At 38.9% G+C, this 17,713-nt stretch overlaps 1 protein-coding gene across 8 annotated transcripts in view; it reads right to left on the bottom strand.

Moving 5' to 3' along the window:
- The window catches only part of MEF2A (myocyte enhancer factor 2A), a 103,675-nt gene that overhangs the window by 60,436 nt on the left and 25,526 nt on the right, over positions 1–17,713 (bottom strand). For 6 of the 8 annotated variants that reach the window (XM_053658902.1, XM_053658897.1, XM_053658901.1 and 3 more), the window contains exon 2: positions 16,909–16,995. The exons of 1 other annotated variant lie outside the window; for it this stretch is intronic. The gene's annotated coding sequence lies outside the window, so the exon portion shown is untranslated. Of the gene's footprint in view, positions 1–2,750; positions 3,849–16,908; positions 16,996–17,713 lie in introns of those variants that run through there. One more of the 8 variants, XM_053658900.1, reaches the window with a different exon arrangement.

Genomic DNA, 17,713 nt, shown 5'->3' with positions numbered 1-17,713 from the left:
CTTCTCTCGCCCTTCATTTTCAAATCTGCACACGAGAACAATGAAATTTCACACGCAATTTCGTGACGGTTTCTAAACATAAAGCACCTATTCAGCACCTGGCATCACAGGTGCTTAGAAGTTATACTTCATATTAATACGCAGTTTATTCCAACCCCCAGTACCCATTTGCTGGGGTTGGAATAAACCCATAAAATTAATGAAGCCAGCCTAGGCGTGGCTGCCACCTAGGGAACATCTAAAAGGCAAAGATCAATTTAAAATTTTGCAAATTTAGTAAGATATTTAGAGAAATTCATCAGATATTATAAACCTACAAAAATTCACATTTATAATAAGAGAAAACTGGTTATCTGGAAGAAAACTGATTTCTTTTATGAAAGGAGGAATCATTTTTTCATTTACCTGGATTCAAAGTTCATAATTAGATACATCAGATTTTCACCAACAGAATTTATTTTTGTTTGAATAACATGTTTTAATGTTATACCATGGACATCATAATAAGTGGACTGGATTTATTGACAGGATTCTTTACTGTCTGAGGGACTACTGACTACAGAGAGAAACACTTGTTATTCTCTATTCTTTTTTTAATGTTCATTTTCCTTGATGTCTATATGTAATTTAAAAATAAGCATCAGATACTTAGAAGATAGTTCACGTTCCTTCAGTTTCAACAATGAAAATAAAAGATGAAACAGAAAATAAACTGGGATCTTCAGGAGTAGTCCAGAGCAAAGAAGTCGACCGCTTTTTCCTCCCCCACAGGCATTGACGCAGTCCAGGTCAACCACACTGCCTAGGGACTGTGCCAGTAGGGAAGGACCACTGCAGAAACTTAGAATGAAATAGCAGAACATGAAAATGCCAGAGAAGATAGAGAAGAGGGACCCAAGTTCACCGACGCAGGAACTGCCCTAACCCTAACCTTCTTGTCAGATGAGATGGTCGGACCCTCACTGCTCAATCAGCCCCTCCATCACTTGCAGCAGAAAGCATCCTGCCTGACACACACGTGCAGACAGTTTAAGAGTGGACTGTAATCTGTTCCCAAAAGGATAAGAATACTACAGATCATTTTTAAATGTTTCAGGCAGGTTAGTTTCATGCCAAATCACAAACATTTTTCCATGATCTATCATTTCATTCTATTTTTTTGTTTTTAGATGTAAAAGAGATGTACACATGGTCATAAGACCAAAATGTTCCAAATGAAAACAGATGATAAACACAGAAAATGAAAATGCTTTGTAAATAAATATAAATCATATAGTGAAACACACATAGAGACTTAAAAATGAAAGAGTTTCCTATGTGGCTCTAACAAAAGCTATTTGGTATCTTACAGGTACTCAGTGCAGCAGTCTTTACAAGAAATGATGGTGTGTGAAATGAACACAATGAAAAGCTGCTAAACGGCAGTGCGGGGCGATAGAAGCCGGCATTCACAGAGGAGCCATCGATCCTTTTAATATACACAGGTCATAATTATATTTAGAAAGCAGGCAAACTAATAAATGACTGTAACAAAGATAAAGGGGGAGGCAGTCGAACAGCTTGTCGACTCAGCTACTCACTGCTTCCTAAAATTCTCAAGAACCTTACAAAACTGCTTCAAAATGCTCACACAGCCAGCCACCCAGTCAAAGTTCAGTATCTTTTCCAGACAGGCTCTGCTGGCCAAGTGAGACGGGGTTTCACCTTCACTGTGATAAGAATGCGCGTGGCTACAGCTCAGCAACCCAAAGAAACCTCAACCTAGAATGACTTTACAGGCATTCAGTATCCAAGAGACACTCCACCTTATCAATTCACAGCACCAAACAATGAAGGCAGATGACAGGTGATTTTTCCTAAGACTGCCTCACACTAGTCTTTCTGCAGAAGGCTCATTGGGGTAAACATTATTTATCCCAAAGTCAGATCCAGAAGAAGGAGCTATGCTGTTAATACTAAGCTAACTGCCTCTCACTGAGATCCAGCAGGCAGTTAACAAGCACTGGTAATATGGAAGTCTTGAATTCCTGTACCACAAGAAGCCAATATTAAAAATACATTATGCTATGTTACCTCATTAATTTTCAATTGTCCTCTCAAATTAAAAAGGAAACAAAAAGAAGAAAATTAAATGACTGACTGAATTAAGCAAAATCAAGATGCTGTCCTATACAAATGCTAACAATTATCTACAATCTACAAAAAGCCATTGACCTGGTTGATGTAGCTCAGTGGACTGAGCGTGGGCTGTGAATCAAAGGGTGGCCAGTTCAATTCCCAGTCAGGGCACATGCCCAGGTTGCAGGCCAGGTCACCAGTGAGGGGCACGTGAGATGAAACCACACACTGATGTTTCTCTCCCTCCCTTCCCCTCTGTCTAAAAATAAATAAGAATTTTTTAAAAACAGCCACTGAATACATCAATATTGTGATTTTGTCTCATTTCTTCAAAGATATTAAAAAATAAACATGAATTTGTTAGATAACACCTTCCTATTTTATCTCTTCTAAAAATATTTACTTTGTATAGATATAAAAGTTTTTTTAAGTATTCCAATTTGTTCAGCGGTTTATGCTTGAAATGCAATGTCTAATCCTGAACACTGATGATCTACAATTTATTTGTAAGAACAAGCCTGTAGTTTGGTATAGAACCATTAAATCCATCATGTTCCTCAAGGAAAACGTTCTCATCTTTAGGTCAACACACAACTCTTATTTTTAAGTGATGGAATAGAAAATATACTCACCTTGGAGTGAAAGGGCCCATTTTAAATCCCAGCTCTGCCATTAACCAGCTATTAAGGATCTCCACCAAGTAAGTCACTCAGGCTGTCTGGGACACAGTTTCTGCATTTTTAAAGCAGAGCAGATACCCAATACATCACAGAACATGTAAATATTAAGGTAAATGAGAAAGTACACTAACGCACCTAAGGCACAAGCAACACAAAGCACACACAAGTCCATCAAAGGTCAATAAACGCGTTCTCATTCAGTCCCTCTCCGTCTTGTTTATTTGCCTTGCTTACTTGTCGGGTCAGATGTCGAGGAGGAGTGGCATCTGGTAGCGGTTCAGAGGACAGGTGCTGCAGTGAGCCCGCCTGGGTTCTCAGCTCCACCCCTGTTAACAGCTAACCTTCGTTACTTCACTTCCCTAAGCTTCAGGTGCCACGTCTCAAAGACATCATGTCTTAACTGATGCTCAGACACTTGTGAGAATTAAAGAGGTAACATAAAATCCTTAGTGTTGTATGCAGCATAAGTAAGTTTACAAATGGTAAGAAAATCACAGCAGGTGCATCCAAACTGTTGTGAAATGTGCATAAAGGACAAATACCAGGTACTCGGGTCACCAACCTCCTGCAAAGGCCCTGGCCACCATTTGGACACCAGAGTGAAATCACCAGCCTAACGGGCCCTGTGTTTCCAACCACACTCTCCACTACTCTCCCTGGGTGTCCTACAGGTATTAAAAAATCCAACGTTTTTAAAAACCAAGCCTTTCCTGTACTGACACCTTTCCTGCCCAGTTTAAACATCCTACGTAGCCAAATCACTCCTATTTATAAAATCTCCACTGAGTCCACATTGCCCACAAGAAGAAAGTGACTACAAGATCTGGTTCCCACTGGCAGCATAGGACTCTACTTCCCGAAACCATCACTGCCACCCTGGCCTAGGCTTTGCAACCATCCACTAACTGGTTTCAGTGGGCATTTTTATTCCTCTCCAATCCAATTTCCCCATTTTTGCTAGAGCAATTTTAAAATCTAAATACCGGCCCGTGGCTGGTGTGGCTCAGTGGACTGAGAGTCAGCCTATGAACCAAAGGGTTATTGGTTCGACTGCCAGTCAGGGTGCACACCTGGGTTGCAGGCCAGGTCCCCAGAGGGGGCGCGTTCAAGAGGCAATCACATATTGATGTTTCCCTCTCAATGTCCCGCCCTTCCCTCTAGTCTCTAAAAATAAAATTTTCAAAAAAAAAAAAAAAGTTAAAACTAAAAATCCAGATACCAGAATGTCACCACTGTTCTTAAATCCAAGCCCTGAATGTGACCTACAAAGTCCTGTCTAATCTTGTCTCTGCCTCTCTGCCTCTCGCTCAGCAAGCTTCAGGCACAGGCCTTTCTGTTCTCAGGAAGCTCTTAACTCCTTGCAGGGCCTTCACACACACTGTCAGCTGGCCACCTCTCCTGAGGTCTCCTCCCAAGCACATCCCCTCACTAAGAGTCCTAATAGAGTCTTCATGTCTCAGTATTACCACATTTCCTCCATGAAATGTTCCCTAACCCAAACTATCTTAGGACTCCTAACATACTTCAGAGAACACCCCGCTTCTCCTTTATGGTACTTACCACAACTGTAATGTAATCACTTGCACAATGAAATGTTTAATTTCCCCTACCCCTTGCCAAATTGTGAGCTCAGTGATGAAGAGGATCAAATCTACCATATTTTGCCCCTATAACTCCAGCAGCTACCCAAGGGCCTAACCAAAAACAGAAGCTCAATAAACAGTTGCTTAGTTAATGAACGAAAGCAATCAAAGCACAAGAAAGACTTCAGGCCCCGAACTCTGAAAACTCTGAGAGCCATCCTTCTGAAGGTTGTCAGTTGTTCTTCACCAGTGGAAAAGGGGAGGTGAGTAACACTCTATCCATCGCCAGCACGTGCCAACAGCGTGTTAGACGTTAGGGCATGCTGTCTCACTTACAGGCCCAAGAACCGCGTGAATGGTCTTGGCAACCCTGCCCAAAATCAACTGGCCTTAAATGTGAGAGATTATTTCTGGACTCTCATTTCTATGCCACTGGTCTTTCCACCCACCCCTGTGCCAGTGCCACGCTGTCCTCACTGCTGTGGCTTTGTAAGAATTTCTAAGAGCAGAAAGTGGGAGTCCTCAGCTTTATCATTTTTAAAGGTTATTTTTTTATCTATTTTGGACCTTTTGAACTTCCATATAAATTTTAGGATCAGCTTACCAATTTCTGCAAAAAAAAAAAAAAAAAAAACCCAAAAGTCAGCTAAGATTTTGATGCAGACTGCATTCAATCTGTGGAGTAATGCAATCGTACTAGTATTGAGTATTGCAGTCCATAAACACAGCCTGCCTGTGCACTGACTTAGCTCTTCTTTCATTTCTTTCAATGACGTTTTGTAGTTTTCAGTGTGCAGGTGTCATACTTCTGTTAAATCTATTCCTAATCATTTTATTCTTTTGTTGCTATAGTAAATGGACCTTGTGAGGTCATCAGCATTTGCTCCATTTCCTGAGGAAGGGACTGGAGGCCAAAAGTACCATTCATGCAGCCCCACACAAGGGGGCTGCATTGAAATTTTGGCTCTAATGCCATGTTTCATTTTTACAATATAGTACCAGCACTGATGCTGTTTTTTAATGTTTTTTTTATTTTTCAATTATAGTTACCATACAATATGATATTAGTTTCAGGTATACAGCACAGTGATTAGACATCCATGTAACTTACAGAGTGATCACCCTGGTGAATCTAGAATCCCACACAGCTATTACAACATTGTTGACTGTATTCCCTACGCTACACTTTGCATTCCTTGTTTTTTTATAACTGGCGATTTGTGCACCTTAATCTCCTCCCCTTTTTCACGCATCCCCCCAACTCCCCTCCCATCTAGCCACCATCAGAATGACCACTGGAACTGTTAAGCAGTAGCTGAAGAAAAGCTATCAGTCAAAACTGTCAGAGACATTTCTGGATGGACATGATCCATCACTAAATAAACTAAACTTCAAAATCTTCAAGAGCCACCTAACTCCCATTTAATGAGTTGATGCTACTTCAACAGCAGAATACTAATGTAATTTCCATTAAATCATACGTGGATGCACAGGAGAAACTGAAGCTGTGAAAGGACCACAGCATTGCACTATGTCCTCCCCCGGCCCCACTGCCCCCAGAGGGCAAGTTATCAGAGGCCACAGTGGGCTGTCAAAACAGAAAGGCCACGGGCAGGTGTCCGCTCAGAGAGTTCTGACCTCCTGCAAGGTCTCCATTGCCCAGTCCCTCCTGCTACGTACAGCAGTGCTGATGCCCTTCCCTGCCTGTCATGAGTATAGTTTCAAGTACCCACAAAGGAACTCAGCTTCAACCTACTTCCCACTACTACTCTTAGATAACCTAAAAAAAAAACAAAAAAAAAACTACATAAATAATAAGATTCCTTTTTATCACCCTGGCTGGTGTAGCTCAGTGGATTGAGCGCGGGCTGTGAACCAAAGGGTTGCTGGTTCAATTCCCAGTCAGGGCACATGCCTGAGTTGCAGGCCAAGTTCCCCCAGTGGGAGCCACGTGAGAGGCAACCACACATTGATGTTTCTCTCCTTCTTTCTCCTTCCCTTCCTCTCTCTCTAAAAATATATAAATATTTTTTTAAAAGATTCCTTATTATCAATCTTGCAGAATTAACATGACCACTGTGATCCTTGATGAATCACAATTTCTGGATTACCCACAGGCTGATCCTGAAAAGAAAATGATGAGTGGGTATAGTCTAGACAGCGGTTCTCACAACCCTACTGCTGTTTACTATTTACGCACAAAATAATAAGTGCATATTTCAATAAATGGATCAATAAAATCCACTGATGGAATGCAGTGTCTCTCAATTTAAGTGGATACTGGATCCAACTGAGAAGTGAAAACATATTTTTCATTCATGAACTTACCCTGGCCCCACAATGAAACTCTTGAACCCTAACTGAGACTAATGCCCCAGCTCTGCAGATGATGATGATGATGCACACCCAGTTCCAAGGAGCTGCTTTATCGCAGCACAGCACTGGACCACTCACTCACTCACTGGCTACGTGTGAGAGTGAAGTGACAAAGAATCACACAAACGAGTCAACTCCTGATGGCATGTGATACACACATTCATGTTCATTTCCACCGAGAGGTACCTTTTCTCCCTTTCCCTTGACTTACACGGCTTTCTTGGCCTTTCTCTTTTTGCCGTATTTGATAAAGATACAAGGGTTTCATATCCCTCATTCTTCTGTTCAGTTTAAACACTCAAGGGAGGAAGGAGAACAGGCATTCTGGTTTACCTGGAACACCAGCTTTATGTCCACTGTGAGGGTGCCATTATTAGGCAAGGCCCCTCACTGTCAAAATATCATGGCTTGACAATAAATTAGATCAGAGCTCAATCTGTTTTCATTTCTATATGATTTTTTAAAATTGAGTATAATTCTTGTTTTAAAGTAAGTTACTTGGTTTTGGTTTTTGGGTTTTTGTTTTTTTTTTACTATATTCACAAAGTTGTACAACCATTCCCAGTATCTAATTATAGATTATTTTAATCATTACCCTAAAAAACTCAGTGCCCATTAGCAGACATTTCCCATTCCACCCCCTCGTAACTCCTGGCAATTACTAATCTACCTTCTGTCTGTATGGGTTTGTCCAGTCAGGGCTCTGATGAATTAACCATCGTGAATAACGCTGCTATGATTAATGGACACAAGTTTTTGTGTGGGCATGCCTTCAGTTCTTGGGCGTATAGCAGACGGGCAGAACTGCTGGTCACGAGGCGGCTTTACCACCTTTTTGAGGAACTGTCAGACTGTTGTCCAAGGCACCAGAATCTTTCACATTCCCACCAGCGTCATACAGCATAAGGGTTCTGATCTCTACACATCCTCACCAGTGCTTGGTATTTTCTCTTTTATTACAACCATCCTATTGGTGTGAAGTGGCATCTCATGTGGTCTTGATTTGCATTTCCCTGATGACTAATGACATAAAGCATTTTTTCACGTGCCTATCAGCCATGTGTGTATCTTTGGAGAAAAGTTTATTCCAATCCTTTTGTTATTCATCTTTTTATTGTTAAGCTATAAGAGTTCTTTATATATTCTGGATACTAGGCCCTCATCAGATATGATTTGCAAATATATTCTCCTACTCAGCTGGCTGTTTATTCACTGCCTTGAGACAGCATCCCTAGAAGTGCTGAAGTTTTTTCTTTTCTTTTTTTTTTTTTTTTTAAAAAACTTTTTTTTTTAAAGATTTTTTTATTTATTTATCTTTAGAGGGGAAGGGAAGGAGAGAGGGAGAGAAACATCAATGTATGGTTGCCTTTCATGCGTCCCCTGCTGGGAATTGGTCTGCAGGGAACTGGTCTGCAACCCAGGCATGTGCCCTGACTGGGAATCGAACCGCGATTGTCTGGTTCGCAGGCCCGTGCTCAATCCACTGAGCTACACCAGCCAGGGCTGAAGTTTTTTCTTTTGATAGAGGCCATTACACCTACTTCTTTGGTTGGTTGTGCTTCCAGTGTCATATCACGACCTGATGCGAGGTCACAAAGCTTTAAGCTAATATAGTTTTAGCTCTTACACTGACGTCCTGAATCTATTTTGAGCCAATTTTTGTGTATAGCGTAAAGTAAAAAACGAACTTCCGTCCTTTACATGTCGACATCTAGGTATCCCAGCACCACCCATTTAAAGGGCTATTCCCCCCAGTGAATGGTCTTGGCAACCCTGCCCAAAATCAATGGGCCTTAAATGTGAGGGATTATTTCTGGACTCTCAATTCTATGCCACTGGTCTTTCCACCCACCCCTGTGCCAGTGCCACACTGTCCTCACTGCTGCGGCTTTGTAGGAATTTCTAAGAGCAGAAAGTGGGAGTCCTCAGCTTTATCATTTTTAAAGGTTATTTTTTTATCTATTTTGGACCTTTTGAACTTCCATGTAAATTTTAGAATCAGCTTATCAATTTCTGCAAAAAAACCCCAAAAGCCAGCTAAGATTTTGATGCAGACTGCATTCAATCTGTAGAGTAATGCAATCGTACTAGTATTAAGTATTGCAGTCCATAAACACAGCCTGCCTGTGCACTGACTTAGCTCTTCTTTCATTTCTTTCAATGACGTTTTGTAGTTTTCAGAGTGCAGGTGCCGTGCTTCTGTTAAATTTATTCCTAATCATTTTATTCTTTTGTTGCTATAGTAAATGGAACTGTTTTCTTGATTTCATTACAGATGTCCTAGTCGCATTCTATATGATTTTTTTCCGTCCTCACCAAAGAACATGTTTTAATTTATTTTAGAGAGAGAAGGGCAAAAGAGAAAGAGAAAGACCCACATGCACCCCCACCAGAGATCAAAGCCACAACCTAGGTATGTTCCCCGACTGGGAACCCAACCTGCAGCCTTTTGGTGTATGGGATGGTGCTCCAACCATGAGTCACTTGGCCAGAGCTATACGATTCTTGATTTCAGAAACTTTCAATTCTATAAAAAAAGTAATTAGAAAAGTTTATTGCATTTGAGTATGAATACCCTGGGTCATCCAATTATTATCTTCTAGAAGGGGGAAAACAGTATCCAAATAAGCAAAAAGCCCTGGAGGCTATCCGCTTTGCTAAAAGATCTCTTTGAAAAATCAGAATCAAGCGATGTCGAATAACTTTAATCCCAATTGCAGTACAGTGCAACATTATTCACACACACACAGGCAGACACACATACAAAGAACACACACTCTATTCCCTTATAAAATACACAAACAAAAAACCACTCACACTCATTCTCTTTGCCAAAGTTGAGGAAACTATCTCACTGTAATTTGTAATGCAACCAGAGGTTCTTTGCCCTCACAGAATTATTGTTCAATGACTTTTAACAAGAAAAAATGTTTCTTTGTTCCCTCTAAAAACAGTTGTTTCTGTTAGTGTTTACCAACAATTAAATCCAGGCAGAAATTCAAATTCTGAATGAATGTAAGGCTATCCGTAAACTACTGTTTTATGGAAAATAACTAAAGATTTCATTTCAGCCAGAATGGTACCTGATTTGTACAGTACAATGATCAACACAATGATGACTGTCAGTCACTGTTTAAAGAAATGACTCAACAACAAAATCACTTTACTTTGAATATAAATGCAGTTTTGCTGTATGTATATAAGGTCCATAAAGGAACAACAAATGTTAAACTTAATTTTACAAAGCCCTAACTTATATTAGCTTATTATAAATTTTAGGTAAAATTCAAAACACTAGCATCTGATTCAAGAAGGACAGTACTGAGAAAATAAGCCTTAGTAGCTAAAAGAAACCACTTTTAAGTGGTTTAAGCTTTAGCCCTCTGTGGGTATCGTGACAGACATTCTGACCAGTACAACCATGCGAATTCTATAAACCTGTCGGAAGATGGGCAAGAACTCATTGTGACTGAAGTCGCTCACTATGAACAAGAGTGGAGGCTGAACCCTGCCGGTGGGTGTGGAGCCAAGAGAAGGTGAATGGGAACTGAAAGCCAGTTTGTTCTCCACTCCGAGTCCCCGAACCCTAGCAGAGGGCAGCATCCCCCCAAAACTCGGACAGGAGCCTTTTCCCAGCTTTGCAAAGGCTGTGGCCTGGCTCTCACACCTCCAAAGGACTTGCACAAAAGCTAGGAAGACTGAAATACTGAATATCGGTGGATCTGCCTGATATTTTGGAACGCCAAAATATCACTTCTTACCATGTGCTCATTATGTGACTGTTTTCAGTAAAGTTGAAAAACTAAAGTGGTTTAAATATGGTATCTTTCTATATCTGGTTTTCTCTGATTAAGAACAGGTGGTGCATTTGTGTATGCTTTGAGCCTGTGTTTTCAGATTAAGGGCATTTGAAAACTGAGGGCTAAAAGATCAGGGGAAAAGCAGAGGGTGAAACTTTAAGGGCCAATTCCTACTAGAGAAATACATATACGCCTTGTTTTATACAACGTGCAATACAGTGCTAAAAATTATGTGTTGGTTGCAATTATTGGTCAGTAACATATCATCTTAAATTTGCTACAGAAGTTAACTAAATGTTATAGAAACTAGAAGCAATGTTTTAATGCCAGTATCACTCCCTTCATTTAACTGTACAGGTAGAATGAAGTTTTTTTTTTAATTGTGCTCCCTTAAAGCAAGACACACCTTTATTTAAAAACAATATACAGTGTTAGTTAATCATGTTAAATAATCCAATGACTAAAAAAGACATTATAACCTCAAAGTTTTTATCAGAATGACCAGTCTATACAATTTATATTTTCTTTCTGGGTACCCCAATGACATGTCACGTGATTCTGCAGTGACTCACTTTTTCACTACCTCACTCACGTCTACCAGTGAAGCGAGCTCCCAGCTCGAGCTCTGAGGCGAAGTGAACGGACCAAAGTTTTGCCATGCCAAATATGCCTCTCAGGATATTGGTTTTATGCTGGTTATTGAGAAACGAAAGACTCAAAGAACCTCTGACCCTCCCCCTTACCTGCCTAAAGGAATTCAGAAAGAACCTGCTTCAGGAAGGCAATATTAGCATATTAACCTTGGCATATTCAGCGTAGCCTGATTGAATTAAGTGTGACAAACAGGCAGGACCCAATCGAAGTCTGCTCTTAAACTTCCCCTGTGTCCCGCTGTTGCTGGGATGCCCAGCAAGACTGTGCCCACCTCTGATGTGCCCAGCAGCAATGTGCCCTTCCCCCGCTCCCGGTGTATCATCTACGGCCCCCATGAAGCCCCAGACCCCTGTCCCATTTTCCTCTCTCCAAAATGGTTTTACACCTCAACTGCCCAATGCACCTTGGGTCTAATTATTTTATGGCACCCTCACATGTACATCTGCAATAAATTTGGGGCATTTTCTCCTGTTAATTTGTCTCCTGTTAATTTGATTATTAGCCCAGCTAAAAGAACTCAGAGAAGCTGGGAGGGAAGTTATTTTCTGCGCCCCACAGGATATAACCACAGGGCACCTTGGGCTCCTTAGAGATAGGCACAGTATTATTAAAATCATGATTAGAAAAGAGACTTTGTAAACTGCCCTTATTAAGACTACTGCCCATCCACACATGACCTTTCATTACCAGATTAATTAAGCCCACATAACAGCAATGTCCAGTCTTCACATGGGACACGCAAGGGAAATAAAGGACATAGCAAGGCAAGGTGTGGAAACGAAAATGGTATTCCAGGCCTTCAGCACCACTAACACACTTCCAATATTAACACACCCTCCCTGTAAAACGCAGATACGTACGCCTATCCCAAATACTTTTCCGTCTGTCACGATATCGGGCAGGGGAGATTTGCCTGTAATTACATCATGTATGAAAGATACATTATCATTACTAGAAACCATCTTGTTCTCTACATTATGATTCCCATACCATTTACTAAAAACTTTTACCTTATATCACCCAAATCAAACCTGTATATAAAAGCTTCTCTAGGCCTAACCTTATCCTTATTTACAAAGATAAACTAGATTTGGGGTATACTATTAGACTCAGAATCAGATTTCTAAATGAATATGAAAAGGAGCATAGAAAAAAATATAAAGAATAGGCAAGCAATGAAATTAGAAACTGTTAATGTATAATGTACACAAATATAAAATATAAACATTTTACTTGTTTAATTTGTGTTTTTTCATCTTTATATAAGTTGAATCATAAGTAACTAATTCTTTCATTTCTGGCTTCTTTTGAGAAATGTATTTGATATTCACCTGAAGTTCATCTATTTTTATTACATTACACTACAAGTTTAGGTGATTGTTAATGAATGTATTGTATTTGAAGCTATCACAAATACTGCTGCTACCAATTATTAACACATCTCTGAGTACACGTGATCATGCACTATTCTCGAGGGTATGCCCATGGTAAGAAATCACTGGGTCACAAGATATGTGAACATCAAAAAAGCTTCCTAAAGTAGCTGCAATAACATACATTCCCATCAGCAGTGTACACAGAATTTCCATAATTTATTCTACCCAAAACTCAAACTTTGTTTACTTTTAGCCACTCTAGTTGCTTATGAGAGTCTCTTTGCAGTTTTAACTTATATTTCCCATATTACTAATGAAGTTAAGCACCTTCACATATCTTTTAAATATTTGGATTATTTTATGAAATACCTTTTCATGTGTCTTGCAGGTTTCTCAATTGGATTGTTTGTCACACTAATTTGTAGAACCGCTTTGAACATTCTGACATAAGCCTTTTGTCTATTTTATGTATTGCAAATACAGAATTCCCCTTTGGTTTGCCTCTCTACTCTCTTAAAAGCAACTTTGCAAGAAAAAATTTTCTTAATTTTAAAGGAATCAAGTTCATCACTTGTTTTACTTATATTAGCGGGTTTTTTATTTCTTTTTAATAACTGTCAAAAGATTATAAAAGTGTTCTCTTTGGATTAGCTTCTAAAATTTTATGATTTTTGCCTTTCATGTTGAGATGTTCAATCAATAGTAAATTGACTTTTGCATACGGTATAGAGCATGAGTCATTTTTTTCTTTATGGATCACCAATCATTCCCATATGATTTATGGCATAATTTTTGCCCCGATACTCTTATTAAAGTGCCAGTTTGTCATAAAGCAAGTGTCCATGGACATACTGATCTTCCCCCAGGCTCCATGTGTCTTCTCTTTGTCTCTGTGGCACTAGCTCACGGAAGTAATTATTGTAGATGGCTAAGTACTGAGTGCAGAGTCCCTCCAATCTGATCGTCTTTTCCAACACTAGCTAAGCTCAAATGAATAAAAACTGTATGGTCATATCAATACAGATGCAAAAGAAAATATTTGACAAAATCTGGCACCCATTTATGATAAAAACTCTCAGCAGCATGGGTGTAGAGGAAACATAACCGCAGGTAATCAAGACCATATATGATAAACCCGCAGCTAACATGATAAACAACAGGGAAAAACTAAACATCACACACAAGACAGGAATGTCCATTTTCATCACTCCTACTCAACACAGCACTGAAAGTCCTAACCACAGCAACCAGACCAGAAGAAATAAAAGTCATCCAACCTGGAAAGGAAGAAGTAAAACTGTCACTCTCTGCAGATGACATGATAGTGTATGTATAGAACTCTAAGCTGTTACTGGACCATAAAATCTCCCTTAAAACACAACACAAAAACAGACAAACTAACAAAATTGTAATAATACTGGTTGGGGTTACAGCTGAACCTTAAAAATCTGGGAGCTGAAGCACCAACCTCCCTCCAAAATACACACGTAACTACCGCTGGCCCTCCACTTACACTGGTTCCCAGTCGCCAAGTCCATCCGGGAACAACAGGTCTGACCTGTGCCCGTCGGGTGAACTGCTGTCAGCTGAACAGCAAGGTCAACTGAACAGTGTCAAATGAAAAAAATCCATGTCAAAGTGGCCTGTGCAATTCAAACCCATGTTGTTCGTGGGTCAACTGCACTTAGAATGGAGAATAATCCTCAAAAGGGCATGGATTCTAACCCTCAGAAAGGTATTAGCTCAATGAATGACTAAATTAACTCTACAATGAAGGCTGCTCTGGACCAATGTCAACAAAGCTTAAAAAGAAGGCTCAAAAAAATTCAGCTGATACCAAGTAATTTATTTACATCTGTACAAAGAGGCAATTTGACACTATACAAAAAAATTCCTTCACCCAACAATATGAAATCACAATGTTCAGCATACAAACATAAACTAAAGAAATGAAGAGGAGGAAAATGTGGCCCATAATAAGAAAAGTCAATCAATATAAAGAAACCCAGGAAAAATAAAGTTTATGGAGTTAATAGATGAGGGCACTAAAACAATTATTATAAATAAGCCCTATATGCTGGAAAAGTTAAAGGGAAATAACATGATAAGGAGAGAACTGGAAGAAGTAACACTTCCAGATACAAAAAATAATAATCAGGAAAACAAAACAAAACAAAATACTGGATGGGATTAAAAACAGAGTATATGCTGCAGAAGAAAAGACCGGTAAACTTGAAGACAATACCAACCCTTCAAATAAAGCAGAGAAGAAAAGAACTTTTAAAGAATCAAAGTGTATAAGAGCCAAGAGAGATAATACCAAAAGTATAACTAGAATGTCTCAGGAAGGAAGGAAGGAAGGGAGGAAGGGAGGGAGGGACGGGGGCAAGTGGAGTAGTTGAGAAATACTGGCCTGTATTTCCAAATTTTGTTGTAAAAAATTTCAAATCTAAGCAGTATTTCCTCAAAGAAAACCATACTAAGACACATCCTAATCAAATGACTAAAACAATCATTGCAAAAGTCTTAAGAGTCCAAACAATATTTACATATGGGGATACTGAATAAGAGTAACATCAGACCTTCTGTCAGACCTTCTGTACACTGTTTCAGAAACTTGATATTTCACAGCATATTACTAGAGATAAAGATGGACATTTCAAGATAGTAGACCCCATTCATCAAGAAGACATTAGAAAAAATATGTATGCACCCAATAATAAACCTTCAAAATACATGAACCAAGAAGTAAAAAGATAAACAGACAAATCCATTCCTCAAGTTGAAGATTTCCATACACCTCAGTCAGCAATTACTGGAATAAATAGAAAACCCAAAGGGATAAATCCTGAAGAACACTATCAACTAATGTGACCCCGCCATGAAGACAAAGACACTGTCTACAGCCTCGGGTGTAGCGAAGGACACGTCACAGAGAATTAATTCCCTAATGCTTAACTGTGACCCACAACGGAACAGCTGAAGTTACGCTCACAGCCATTTCCAGGGTTCAGAGAGGTGCAGAGTTCTGAGCCGTGGGCATGAGCATGACTAAATACCTACAGTGCCTGGACACAAATCACTCAGTTTTGAGCAGTTAGTGAACAAAAGGAACTTATGACAAGTGTAAGTTAGATTTTTTTTAAAAAAGAAAAATAAACATTCAAAGATTTACACAAGACTAACCAAAGTTTATACTTTAAAATATAAAGTAAACTTCATTATTCCCATCCTGCCTGTACATATGTAAGTTTTGGACTGAAAAATACTTGGCTTCAATTGAAAAAAACAATGCCTTTTCTTCCTAGTTCCCCAAACTGAAGGGTATCGTAAAATGGGCTGTTTTTCAAACTTTAACAGTAAAAATATATAGCCCCAAGAAACTGATATTGGAATACAGTATTTTAACAAGGAACTCATTTTGTGAAGTTCACAAAAGTACTTTCTAACATTTAATTATTCAAGTTAAAAATTAGACCTTATGTTAAATAGCAAAACTATTCTTAAAATAATAAGAAAAAAAATCTTGAGTACTTTCCCCAAGTTTTTACTGACAAAATCAGGCTTAATCAATGATATCTAATATTTAAAATGTTAATGATTACTTTTTATAGCATACGAAAAGTATTTTTTATATTACTTTTAAATAGTCTGGTCACAGCATAACTTGTTTCCATTAAAAAAAAAGGTAAGGGGGAGGGGGAAAAAGGCAGACTTCAGATGAGGTTTCACTCACAAACACTTCTGAGAAGAACTACGTATCTTACTGGCATAGTGGAACCATTAACCTAGACCAATTAGGTTTTTGCATCAAAATAGCTTATAGGGCTTTGCAATTATAGGCCTATGATATAAGGCAACAAAAGGAATCCACATTTTAAAGGATTACTGAAATTAGCGTAATTTTTTCACTGACCCTTCCCACCTTTCAAGAAACATGGCCAGATTTGTCCACTTTGTCTATCATTTGAAAGACAAATTCCCTAGCTTATACATATCCTCAAACCCCCCTCCCTTCTAATTATTGTTACATATGAACCCCCTACTTTAGATCTTTTTCTTCTTTTTTAAAAAACAAGGGTAATGGACATGGATGTGTCAGAGTGAAAAGACCTGGTGTTATCTGAGCAGTGGCAGACAAAATACAGGAGACATTATCTGTATAATATTATGCACTTCAACTGGATTCTATAAATTGTCAATTCCATCTACATTAATCCCCAAAATGACTGTCATTCAAACTTACAAGACAGTCTGAATGGACTACATTTAACTCCCAGTATTTGTTTACTGCATATTGCGAAAAAATGAAGTGTCTTACTAGAAATGATGTTTCAACAAAAAGTGCACTTAGATATGATCCTTGAAGAAAATTCTCCCGTGTTTCTTTTTCACAAAATGCAATCCCCTAATAAAGAGAAAAATATGAGATGGGTTAGTAATTGTTCTTAACTGGCATATAATTAAATATACATTTCATTATTATAAATTCCAATAACAACATGGTACCTGGCAGATAGCTCCACAAATACTTGCTGAATAATATAAAATATGTTTTTAAGTCAGTTGTTTTTGCCCTGGCTGGTGTGGCTCAGTGAATTGAGTGCAGGCCTGCAAACTGAAGGGTCACCGGTTTGATTCCCAGTCAGGTCCCCAGGAGGGGGTGCATGAGAGCGTAACACACACTGATGTTTCTCTCCCTCTTTCTCCCTCCCTTCCCCTCCCCTTTAAAAAAAAAAAAAAGTCGGTTGTTTTATTTGGTTAATAAAAACATGTTAGCCAACTGAGCATTTCTAATGTCACTAATCCATTCTTTTAAGGAGTATTACTCAGATGTTCAGTAATATTCTATGCACTCCAAGAGTCGCCAATTGGTTTCCTAGGTTCCACTTTCCTATCCTCTTTATCGCATGATAATGCTTTATGTTTATTTGGTAGATAACACTTTATATTTACCTGGTACATAATGCTTTATATTTACCTGGTACACACAGACTACTGAATTTATGTTTTGATAAAATAGTTGAAAATGTTTATTGTACTATGTTCTCATTTGAAAAGAAAACTGTCGACAGGGCCAGTGATCTCTACTGCCATAATATATGTTTGTATTCGTACACAAAGTA

This window comes from Artibeus jamaicensis, unplaced genomic scaffold (genome assembly GCF_021234435.1).
Source record: "Artibeus jamaicensis isolate MK-2021 breed Jamaican fruit bat unplaced genomic scaffold, CSHL_Jam_final scaffold_612, whole genome shotgun sequence".
NCBI lineage: Eukaryota > Metazoa > Chordata > Mammalia > Chiroptera > Phyllostomidae > Artibeus > Artibeus jamaicensis.
The sequence above is the reverse complement of the archived record's forward strand: the minus strand, read 5'-3'. Positions and strand labels throughout refer to the sequence as shown.